The sequence below is a fragment of the Papio anubis genome, chromosome 5 (assembly GCF_008728515.1).
Source record: "Papio anubis isolate 15944 chromosome 5, Panubis1.0, whole genome shotgun sequence".
Classification (NCBI taxonomy): Eukaryota; Metazoa; Chordata; class Mammalia; order Primates; family Cercopithecidae; genus Papio; species Papio anubis.
In genome coordinates this window covers 72,852,920-72,865,897 of record NC_044980.1, presented here as the reverse complement: position 1 = coordinate 72,865,897, position 12,978 = coordinate 72,852,920, and the positions used below count along the sequence as shown (strand labels likewise).

Here is a 12,978-nt window from a genome sequence, read left to right as displayed (position 1 = left end):
TCATCAGGGATATTGGTCTAAAATTCTCTTTTTTTGTTGGGTCTCTGCCGGGCTTTGGTATCAGGATGAAGCTGGCCTCATAAAATAAGTTAGAGAGGATTCCCTCTTTTTCTATTGACTGGAATAGTTTCAGAAGGAATGGTACCAGCTCCTCTTTGTACCTCTGGTAGAATTCGGCTGTGAATCCATCTGGTCCTGGACTTTTTTTGGTTGGTAGGCTACTAATTATTGCCTCAATTTCAGAATCTATTATTGGTCTATTCAGAGAGTCAACTTCTTCCTGGTTTAGTCTTGGGAGTGTGTGTGTGTCCAGGAATTTATCCATTTCTTCTAGATTTTCTAGTTTATTTGCAGAGAGGCATTTATAGGATTCTCTGACGATGGTTTGTATTTCTGTGGGATTGGGGGTGATACCCTCTTTATCATTTTTTGTTGCATCTATTTCATTCTTCTCTCTTTTCTTCTTTATTAGTCTGACTAGCAGTCTATCAATTTTGTTGATCTTTTCAAAAAACCAGCTCCTGGATTCATTGATTTTTTGAAGGGCTTTTGGTGTCTCTATCTCCTTCAGCTCTGCTCTGATGTTTGTTATTTCTTGTCTTCTGCTAGCTTTTGAATTTGTTTGCTCTTGTTTCTCCAGTTCTTTTAATTGTGATGTTAGGGTGTCAATTTTAGATCTCTCCTGCTTTCTCTTGTGGGCATTTAGTGCTATCAATTTCCCTCTACACACTGCTATAAATGTCCCAGAGGTTCTGGTACATTGTGTCTTTGTTCTCATTGGTTTCAAAGAACATCTTTATTTCTGCCTTCATTTCATTATTTACCCAGTAGTCCATTCAGGAGCAGGTTGTTCAGTTTCCATGTAGTACTGCGGTTTTGAGTGAGATTCTTAATCCTGAGTTCTAATTTGATTGCACTGTGGTCTGAAAGACAGTTTGTTGTGATTTCTGTTCTTTCACATTTGCTGAGGAGTGTTTAACTTTCAATGATGTGGTCAATTTTAGAATAAGTGAGATGTGGTGCTGAGAAGAATGTATATTCTGTTGATTTGGGGTGTTCTATAGATGTCTATTAGGCCCACATGGTCCAGAGCTGAGTTCAAGTCCTGGATATCCTTGTTAATTTTCTGTCCCATTGATCTAATATTGACAGTGGGTTGTTAAAGTCTCCCATTATTATTGTGTGGGAGTCTAAGTCTCTTTGTAGGTCTCTAAGGGCTTGCTTTATGAATCTGGGTGCTCCTGTATTGGGTTCATATATATTTAGGATAGTTAGCTCTTCTTGTTGCATTGATCCCTTTACCATTATGTAATGGCCTTCTTTGTCTCTTTTGATCTTTGCTGGTTTAAAGTCTGTTTTATCAGAGACCAGGATTGCAACCCCTGCTTTTTTCGCCTTCCATTTGCTTGGTAGATCTTCCTCCATCCCTTTATCTTGAGCCTATGTGTGTCTTTACACATGAGATGGGTCTCCTGAATACAGCACACTGATGGGTCTTGACTCTTTATCCAACTTGCCAGTCTGTGTCTTTTAATTGGGGCATTTAGCCTGTTTACATTTAAGGTTAATATTGTTATGTGTGAATTTGATCCTGTCATTATGATGCTAGCTGGTTATTTCGCCCATTAATTGATGTAGTTTCTTCATAGCGTCAATGGTCTTTACAATTTGGCATGTTTTTGCAGTGGCTGGTACTGGTTGTTCCTTTCTATGTTTAGTGCTTCCTTCAGGAGCTCTTGTAAGGCAAGCCCAGTGGTGACAAAATCTCTCAGCATTTGCTTGTCTGTAAATTCTTTTCTTTAAGAATGTTGAATATTGGCCCCCACTCTCTTCTGGCTTGTAGGGTTTCTGCAGAGAGATCCATTGTTAGTCTGATGGACTTCCCTCTGTGGATAACCCGACCTTTCTCTCTGATTGCCCTTAACATTTTTTCCTTCATTTCAACCTTGGTGAATCTGACAATTATTTGTCTTGGGGTTGCTTTTCTTGAGGAGTATCTTTGTGATGTTCTCTGTATTTCCTGAATTTGAATGATGGCCTGCCTTGCTAGGTTGGGGAAGTTCTCCTGGATAATATCCTGAAGCATGTTTTCTAACTTAGTTCCATTCTCCCCATCACTTTCAGGTACACCAATCAAATGTAGATTTGGACTTTTCACATAGTTCCATATTTCTTGGAGGCTTTGTTCATTTCTTTTCACTCTTTGTTATCTAATCTTGTCATCTTACTTTATTTCATTAATTTGATCTTCAATCACTGATATCCTTTCTTCTGCTGATTGAATCGGCTATTGAAACTTGTGTATGCTTCACGCAGTTCTCGTACTGTGGTTTTCAGCTCCATCAGGTCATTTAAGGTCTTCTCTACACTGTTTATTCTAGTTAGCCATTCATCTAATCTTTTTTCAAGGTTTTTAGCTTCCTTGCTATGGGTCAGAACATGCTCCTTTAGCTTGGAGAAGTTTGTTATTACCGACCTTCTGAAGCCTACTTCTGTCAACTCATCAAATTCATTTTCCGTCCAGTTTTGTTCCCTTACTGGTGAGGAGTTGTGTTCATTTGGAGGAGAAGAGATGTTCTGGTTTTTGGAATTTTCAGCCTTTCTGCTCTGGGTTCTCCTCATCTTTGTGGTTTTATCTTTGGTCTTTGATGTTGGTGACCTACGGATGGAGTTTTGGTGTGGATGTCCTTTTTCTTGATGTTGATGCTATTCCTTTCTGTTCGTTAGTCTTCCTTCTAACAGGCCCTTCAGCTGCATGCCTGTTGGAGTTTGCTGGAGGTCCACTCCAGACCCAGTTTGCCTGGGAACAGCAAGTATTGCTGCCTGATCCTTCCTCTGGAAGCTTTGTCCCAGAGGGGCACCCGCCTGTATGAGGTGTCTGTCAGCCCCTACTGGGAGGTGTCTCCCAATCAGGCTACATGGGTGTCAGGGACCCACTTGAGGGGGCAGTCTGTTCGTTACCGGAGCTCAAATGCCCTGCTGGGAGAACCACTGCTCTGTTTAGAGCTGTCAGGCAGGGACGTTTAAGTCTGGAGAAGCTGTCTGCTGCCTTTTGTTCAGATATGCCCTGTCCGCAGAGGTGGATTCTAGAGAGGCCTTGCTGAGCTGGGGTGGGCTCCACCCAGTTTGAACTTCCCTGCTGCTTTGTTTACACTGTGAGCATAGAACCACCTACTCAAGCCTCAGCAATGGTGGACGCCCCTCCCCCCGCCAAGCTCCCACATCCCAGGTTGATTTCAGACTGCTGTGCTAGCAGCAAGCAAGGCTCCATGGGCATGGGACCTGCTGAGCCAGGCACAAGAGGAGATCTCCTGGTCTACCTGTTGTGAAGACCATGGGAAAAGCACAGTATTTGGGCGAGAGTGTACAGCTTCTCCAGGTACAGTCACTCTCAGCTTCTCTTGGTTGGGAAAGGGAAATCCCCCAACTCCTTGCGCTTCTCTGGTGAGGTGACACCCTGCCCTGCTTTGGCTAGCCCTCTGTGGGCTGCACTCTCTGTCCAGCCAGTCCCAGTGAGATGAACCAGGTATCTCAGTTGGAAATGCAGCCTATCTTCTGTGTCTGTCTTGCTGGAAGCTGTAGACTGGAGCTGTTCCTACTTGGCCATCTTGGAAGTGACTTGACAAGAGTTCTTTATATGATCCAGATAATTTCCTTATCTAATGGTTGATTTGAAAATATTTTTTCCCAAATTATGTGTTGTCTTTTAACTTTCTTAATAGTATTATTTGCAGTACAAAAGTTTTTAACTTTGATGATGTTTTTTGTATCACACCGAAGAAACCATTGCCTAATCCAAGATCATTATGATTTAGGCTTATGTTTTCTTCTAACAGTTTTGTAGTTTTAGCTCACACATTTAGGTCTTTGATTCAAATTAATTTTTGTATGCGATATGAGATAAGTATCTTAGTCAACTTGGGTTACTATAACAAAATATCATAAATGGGGTGACTTAAAAACAGACATTTATTTCTCACAGTTCTGGAGGCTGGAAAGTTCAAGACCAAGGTGCTGGAAGATTCAATTCTTGGTGAGGGCCCTCTTGGCTTTCAGGAGGCACCATCTTGTTGTGTGCTAACATGAACTGTTATTTGTGCACAGTTAGAGAAAGAGAGACAGAGAGAGTGAAAGAGATTTATTTTGTAATTGTGTTAAGTAATTGGCTTAAATTCCTTAATGTAATGGTGGAGGGACAAAGCACAAAATCTGCAGGGTAGGCTGACAGGTTGGAGACCCAGGGAAGAATTACAGTCTGAATTCCAAAGGCAACCTGCTGGCAGAATTTCTTCTTGCTTGGGGGAGATCAGTTTTTGCTCTATAAAGGCCTTCAACTTTTCAGAGTTCCACTCACATTATGGAGGGTGGTCTGCTTTATTCAAAGTCCACAGCTTTAAATATCATCTAACAAATGCCTTTACAGAAACAGCTAGAATAGTGTTTGGCCAAATATCTGGGCACCATGACCCATTCAGGTTGTCACATGAAATTAACCATCAGAAGCCTTGCGAATGAGAATTTTCAGGAAACTGACAGATAGGTCAAATAGTGACAACTCTCTGGGGATAGAGCTTTTGGGAAGCTCCAAACCCATTCTGCTCCCTGCAGTGGCTGGCAGTCTGCTGGGTTTCCTGGCTACCACCATTACCAGGCTGTTGGTTTTCAAGGTTGCCACAGAGTTGGGGAAAAGGCATGAGAAGGGGCAAGTAAAACATCACAAAGCTCACTGTTATTACTGAGATTCAGCCATTCTCTTCAATAAATGCTTTGCAGAGTATTTTAAATAATAGATTAATTTTCAGAGTTCTGAAAATGTTTATTTTGACTTTTCTTTTTTTTCCAGAGTTTTCCTTGCTTTTATGAAGGAGCAGATATTGGAAGTCCTTATTCCATCCATCTGGAAGTGGCTGGCTCTACACTCCAAATATTTTTAAAATTAATTTAGGCACACATATCCTTGTAACCTACCATAAAAAGGGTCAGTGTGATTTTGAGGTTAACCTCAATTACCTCTTTTTATGAGGCTAGGGTGAAATCCTTAGCCATGTGGTTAACAAAATATGAACTATTCTCACTTAGGTGTTCACCATTCTATAGCCTTCACTGATACTTTTCATTATCTTCCTGGTTTTTTTGTGCCATGTTAAAAAAATTTGAAATGGTAGATTTTTATATCAGGACCTTTATAATAATTACAGAGAACTGTCTCTCCTCTGTTTGAAATTTCTAAAGGTTTACATTTTTAAAATTCAAAAATGACATTGGCTTGTATGACTCTTAGTGGTGGATGAAAAATCAAAAAAAGAACAAATAAGTCAGTAGTAGTGGCTCATGCCTGCAGTCCTAGCTACTCGGGAGGCTGAGGCAGGAGGATCATTTACGCTTAGATGACCTATGATTATGCCACTGCATTCCAGCCTGGGTGACACAGTGAGACCCTGTCTCAAATAATAATAATAAGCCAGGTACAGTGGCTCATTCCTGTAATCCCAATACTTTAGGAGGCTAGGGCAGGAGGATCATTTGAGCCCAGGGATTCAAGACCAGCCTGGGCAACATAGTAAGACCCCTACCCATCCCAATCTCTACAAAAATAAATAATAAAAAACTGGATGTAGTGGTGCATACCTGTGTCCTAGCTACTCAAGAGGCTGAGGTAGGAGGATTGCTTGAGCCCAGGAGGATGGAGGCTGCAGTGAGCTGTAATCAGGCCACTGCACTCTAGCCTGGGTGACAGAATAAGAACCTGTCTCAAAAAAAAAAAAAAAAAAAAAAAAAGAAAAGAAAAGAAAAAAGAAAAAAAGAATAAAAAGAACAAATGAAAGAAACTAACTCTTTTAGATTACAAAATAAGTCTATATTCATTGTAAAAAAAGAAATCAACCACCACAAATGTGAATATCACTGGTAATTTCACCTCACAGAATAGCTGCTAACATTGGCCAGATATCTGCCCAAACTTTCTTTTCTGTGTGTGTCTGTGTATATACACACAGACACAGACACAAACACATAGCCACACACATAACATTAAAATGAGAATGTGCTATGCATGTTTTTTGCTACTTGCTTGTTTATTCATCAATGTGTTGTAGCCACAAATAATACAGATATGCATATTAACTTTTAATGGTTGCATTTTATTCCATATGCAGGGAATGTACCATAATCTCTTTTAACAAACTACTAATAGACATATTGCATCTATGTATGTATATGTGTGAGAGGGTGTGTGTGTGTGTGTGTGTGTGTGTGTGTGTTTTAGAGACAGGGTCTTGTGCTTTCACCCAGGCTGGAGTGCAGTGGTGTGATCACAGCTCACTGCAGTCTTGAACTCCTGGGCTCAGGTGATTCCCCTACCTTAGCCTCCCAAGTACCTGGGACTATAGGCGTGTGCCACCATGCCTGGCTATGTTTTTATTTTTTAAATTTTTTGTAGAGATGGGGTCTCACTTTGACATTACAAATGTCAAGACTTACCCTGCCCAGCTGTTTGGAGATTTGCCATTTAACTGCATCATACTTGCCTTCACATGTGCCAAACACATACACTCATTCTCTTTAGTCTTTTGGCCATACTTTGCAATAGTCAGATTCTTTATAAGTCCACAGGAGTCCAGTTCCAGAAACAATTTCTCACACATGTGGCCTGGCTTTCCTATCAGCACTCCAAGTCTAGTCATTTCCTTCATGGGATTCTTTCAATTCTATTTCCTAATGGATTATTTTTCCATTTTTTTCCCTTCTCCCTTTATTCCATCAATGAAAATAGCAATTTTTTTCATTATACAAGTAATACATACCTTTTATTATAAAAAACTTTAAATAATCAGAAAAAATCTAAAAATCAATGTGATATAAAGAAGTGCAAAGATGAAAGAAAAATAATTATCTATTTTATTGCTGCCAATAAATTTTGTTATTGGGATTTCCAGACTCTTTTGGAGTCTTTATTTCTAGACGTTAAAAAAAACTACATTGACATAAGGGTTTATGTTTGTTTGTTTTAATTAAAAATGGATCATAATATAATATTTTATGATCTTTTTGTGTGTGTGTGAGACAGTCATGCTCTGTTGCCGAGACTGGAGTACAGTGGCACGATCTTGGCTCACTGCAATCTCTGCCTCCCAGGTTCACGCAATTCTCCTGCCTCAGCCTCCCTAATAGCTGGGATTACAGGTGCATGCCACCACACCCGGCTAATTTTTGAATTTTTAGTAGAAATGGGGTTTTGCCATGTTGTCTAGGCTGATCTCGAACTCCTGACCTCAAGTGATCTGCCAGCCTCAGCCTCCCAAAGTGCTGGGATTACAGGCATGAGTCACCGCGCCTGGCCTATAATCTTTTAAAATTAAAAATATGTCTGAGACACTTTTGGATGCAGAAATACGTATCTGAACCATTATTTTAAAATAACTTTTTTGTTTCCTAATTATGCTGATTATAAAGACTCAAGCAATATAGAAAAGTACAACAAAAAAGCAATAAATCACCCAAACCCCTTCACCCTGAAATTACCAGTTTCTATCACTTGACATTTATTCCAGATATCTCTCTTTGAATATATAAATATGCATAGATTGAAAATATGCATAGAAAGAAGAATAGATAAATTCAAAAAAAAATTTTTAAATTAACCTTTACGGGGCAAAGGACAAGAACAGGCACTTCTCAAAAGAAGACATTCATGCAACCAACAAACATATGAAAAAAAGCTTGACATCACTGATCATTAGAGAAATGCAAATCAAAACCACAGTGAGATACAATCTCACACCAGTCAGAATGGTAATTATTAAAAAGTCAAGAAACAACAGATGCTGGCAAGGATACGGAGAAAAAGGAATGCTTTTACACTGTTGGTGGGAATGTAAATTAGTTCAGCCAGTGTGGAAGACAGTTTGGCAATTCCTCAAAGAACTAAAATACCATTTGACCCAGCAATACCGTTACTGGGCGAATACCCAAAGGAATATAAATCATTCTATTATAAAGACACATGCACACGTATGTTCCTTGCAACCACAATAGCAAAGACATGGAATCAACCAACATACCCAACAGTAATAGACTGGATAAAGAAAATGTGGTACATGTACACCATGGAGTACTGTACAGCCATAAAAAGGAATGAGATTATGTCCTTTGCAGGGACATGGATGGAGCTGGCAGCCATTGTTCTCAGCAAACTAATGCAGGAACAGAAAACCCAACACTGCACACTCTTACTTATAAGGGGGAACTGAATGATGAGAACACATGAACACATTGGAAGGAATAACACGCACTGGCCCTGTAAGAGTGGGGCATGGGGAGGGAAAGCATCAGGAAGAACAGCTAATGGATGTTGGGCTTAACACCTAGGTGATGGATTGATCTGTGTAGCAAACCACCGTGGCACATGTTTACCTATGTAACAAACCTCCATATCCTGCATATGTACCCCAGAACTTAAAGTAGAAGTTGAAGAAAAAAATTAAACTTTACTATCTATGCTATTTTTAAATAAAAAGCATTATATTTAATTTAAATGTTGAAAAACCTATATATGCACAGCAACATGCAAAAATGTTAAGTGTACACCTCAGTGGATTTGTATGTATATATATACACACCCATGGACATGCAACCCACATATAAGGGCGCGGTGGCTCAAGCCTGTAATCCCAGCACTTTGGGAGGCCGAGACGGGCGGATCACAAGGTCAGGAGATCGAGACCATCCTGGCTAACACGGTGAAACCCCGTCTCTACTAAAAAATGCAAAAAAACTAGCCGGGCGGGTTGGCGGGCGCCTGTAGTCCCAGCTACTCGGGAGGCTGAGGTAGGAGAATGGCGTAAACCTGGGAGGCGGAGCTTGCAGAGGGAGGAGAACCCCCGCCACCGCCCCCCACCCGGGGCAGAGCAAAAATCCCCCTCCCCAAAAAAAAAAAAAAAAAAAAAAAAGACATTCACAGTGCAACAGAAGGCTCCCTAATGCCTAGACCCAGTCATTAGTCTCTTGCCCTCACCATGCAGGGGTACATTTGTTTCATCTTTTGGATCTTTATACAAATGGAAACATATAGTATGTATTCCTTTGTATCTGTTTCTTTTGCACAAGGTGAGTCTGTGACATTCATCCGTGTAGTTTTGGAAATCTAATTTGAATTTAACAGAAGAAAAATATGCTGATGGAAAATGAAAAAAATAGCTATACTAGATCAATAATCTTTCACTACAATAAATTTTATTAATTCCTATAAAATTTAAGGTTATTTAAAAAATTAAATGATTAGTCTCCAACTTGTCATTTTTTTTGCAATTTTATTTTTATTATTATTATTTTTTAGTAGAGATGGGGTTTTACCATATTGGCCAGGCTGGTCTCAAACTCCTGACCTCAACTGATCCACTCACTTCAGCCTCCCAAAGTGCTGGGATTACAGGTGTGAGTCATCACACCCAGCCTTTTCTCCCAACAGCATTAGTTGACTCCTGATTGTGAAAAGTGAATAGGTCAGTATGCATCTGTTTCTTCTTTCCTTTTACCCCCACCCCCGCATCTGTATTTTGTTGTTGTTGCTAATTATGTTATTCTTACTTTGCTCAAGTTGATAACATTAAATTCTGTATTGCAACCAGAATTTTCCCAGATGTTTAGTTTCATTTTCTACATAACTGAATTAATTGTTTACAACAATCCTTTTTCTATGACTTCGCCATTCCTGGATTATTAATTTTTATTTAGTTCTTGATTGGCTAGATTTCATTGTCAAAATGGTTTTCAACGACTCACACACTATTCATATTTGAAAATGAATGCCTGTTTCCTTGACACATGATTAACAATTTTTGTTGTGCCAAGTATCCTTGAGTCATTCTTTAACCCTGGAAAATGTCTATAGGTTGCTCCATTGTCCTCTGTAATAAGTGTTTCTGCGGAGAATTTGGAAACCATCTCACATTTTCCTTCTTTTGGTGACTTGCTTTGTTCTGGCTGACTATTTGAAGAATTCTTTCATGTTTAGCAACTTAACCAGTGTGTCAATGTCTATTGCTTTATGTCAGTTTTCTGAGATAGAGACTATGCCTTTAAGTGTACATCTTTTTATCCTTCACTTCAAGGATATTTTCTGTACTATCTTTTTGAAAATTTGGAATGCTCCCTTTGCTCCTTCTTTATTGGATTGCTTTATTCAGTAGAGCCAATTATCCTGAAGCTGTATTATCTGCCAACCTTATCAACTGTAAGTCCACTTCTCTTTGAATTGGTTGATTTTGCTCAAAATTCTCAGGATTTCTCTTACTTAAAACATTACCCCAGTACTGATTCAGGTGGAGGTGGAGTAGCCTTAGAAGTGATGCAGGCCTGCACTTGAACTTTCTGCATTTTCTTTGCCCAGTACTTTTTGAAGTTTATAGCATAAGTTTGAGCCCCTTTTCTTGTTTGGGGCTCTTTATCCATGTTTTTGCAACAAAAAATCACCTTGTTAGATAATAGACAAATTCTGTGATATGGCTTTATTTTACCATCTTCATATGCGAGTTCTGAATCATTTTAAAAGCTGGATAAAATTTCATTGTTTGTATGTATGTGTAATAATTTTACTTAACAGCTACCCTATTGAAGAACATGTGAGTTATTTGTTTTGCAAAAATACAATTAAAAATAATTGTGCACATACTGATAAGAGAAATTTAAGAAAAACTAAATAAATGGAGAAATATACTGTCTCCATGGATTGGAAGATTCATTTTGTTAAGACGTTAATTATCTCTGGCCCAGCGCGGTGGTTCACGCCTGTAATCCTAGCACTTTGGGAAGCAGGATGAGCTGAACTGAGGTAGGCAGATCAGCTGAACTCAGTAGTTCAAGACCAGCCTGGGCAATATGGCGAAACTCCATTGCTACGAAAGATACAAAAATTAGCTGGGCATAGTGGCTTGGCCCTGTAGTCTGAGCTAACTTGGGAGGCTAAGGTAGGAGAATTGCTTGAGTTCAGGAGGCAGAAGTTGCAGGGAGCCAAGATTGCACCACTATACTCCAGCCTGGGCAACAGAGAGAAAGACCTTGTCTCAAAATAATAAATTAAATAAATAAATAAATAAGAAAATTAAAAAGATGTTAATCATCCCAAATTGGTCTATAAATTCTATGCATCTAAATCAGCATACTTTTGTAGAAATTATCACAATTTATATATAATTTAAATGACCTTTATATTTAGCTTTCTTGAGGTTCATGATACTTCTTAAATCTGTGGCTGGATGATTTCATCATTCTTAGAAAATTCCCAGGCTATTTTCTTCAAAATTCTCTTAAACTATTTTTTCTGTACCATTCTCTCTTTTTTCTAGCACTCTCTCTCTCTATAAATCTGTTTTATATTTCTGATTTATCCTTACTCCTAGAATTCAGACTTTGATGGTTCCAATTCAAAGCATGGAAATAGGTTATCTTAGAGGGTCCTAGACTCCACTTTTCATCTTTTAGCCTCTGAAGCCACTCAAAATTCTGCTCTGCCTTTCAGCAATCTATTCAGAAGTCATTAAACACTTCCAAGGAAAAAAGCCCTATTTGCCAGGCTCAACTCTATATATTTCTGTCTTTTCCTAGATCATAGAAAAATAATCCTTAGCTACCTTATTAGCTCTCTGATATTTTAAAGTGTGTGTGTGTGTGTGTGTCTGTGTGTGTGTATATATTTTTTCATCCAGCTTTTCTGTTTGCCCTCAGTCAAAGGCTTGGCTCAAATTACCTAGTCCTCTAAAGAAAATGTGGTACCTATACACAATAGAGTACTATTCAGCCATAAAAAAGAATGAGATGCTGTCACTTGCAACAACATGGATGGAACCAGAGGTCAGTATGTTAAATGAAATAAGCCAGGCACAGAAAGGCAAACTTCATATGCCCTCACTTATTTGTGAGAGCTAAAAATTAAAACAATTGAATTCATGGAGCTAGAGAGTAGAAGGATGGTTACTAGAGGCTGGGAAGGGTAGTGGGGAAAGGGAAGTGGGGAAGGTTAGCAGGTACAAAAAAATGGTTAGAAAGAAAGAATGAATAAGACCTAGTATTCATTAGCACAACAAAGTGATTATAGTCCAAAATAATTTAATTATATATTTTATAATAACTAAAAGGGTATAGTTAGATTGTTTGTGACACAAAGAATGCTTGAGGTGATGAGTACCCCATTTACCCCGATGTGATTATTATACATTGCACACCTGTATTAAAATATCTCATGTACCCCGCAAAGATACATACCTACTATATACCCACACAAATAAAAATAAATAAAATAAAAACATTTAAAAAATAAAGAAGAGCAAATTACCTAGTCTTTCTTATAGAAACAAAAGTTCCCTTGTTGTTTATTTTTAAAAGAAAATACTTAATTTCCCATTTACCATGTGAAATGAGGGTGAATATTTTCAAAATATCTTGATCTTATGACATACCTCCTTACATTTGTTCTCTGCAGGCTAGCCTCTCAGAACAGTACGTGGAGATCAAATTCCAGGAACATTCTGCGGGACGTTTTCTGTAGGCAACTCCTCTGTGTATACCAGGAAGTACCTGTGAATGTGGAAGCACTGGTTATTATCTTTGGCTTGATGGGAAGGAGGAAAATGATTTTAAAAGCTGACTGCAAAATTTTGTTTAAGGAGGGAACTATGTGTTTGTTCAGGAATACACCTTAATGGGAAAGTGGGGTAGCCTACCTAGATAACGGTCACGTGGTAAAACAAAGACCGCTCAATTGCTCCACTTAACAGAAATTTTGGTGGGTGGTCAAACTATAACTGGTTGAGGAAGGAAGGAAGTGAGATAGGGAGAAGGAAACCTAAGTAAAAGGGAATGTCGGCAAGATGCAAATGAAATTAAATGTAAATGAAAATTCTTCCAGGTGGGGAGAAGACTGACAGATGTGTTGGGAAAAGGATGTCTAAGTTGTGATACACCAGGTTTCCGTTTCTGCATTGT

General features: G+C 38.9%; 1 long non-coding RNA gene across 1 annotated transcript in view; it reads right to left on the bottom strand.

Moving 5' to 3' along the window:
- LOC103885207 overlaps positions 1 to 12,978 on the bottom strand; it is a 111,948-nt gene that overhangs the window by 61,343 nt on the left and 37,627 nt on the right. The window contains exon 2 of the long non-coding RNA XR_648146.3: positions 12,453 to 12,570. This is a non-coding gene — a long non-coding RNA (uncharacterized LOC103885207). The remainder of the gene's footprint in view (positions 1 to 12,452; positions 12,571 to 12,978) is intronic.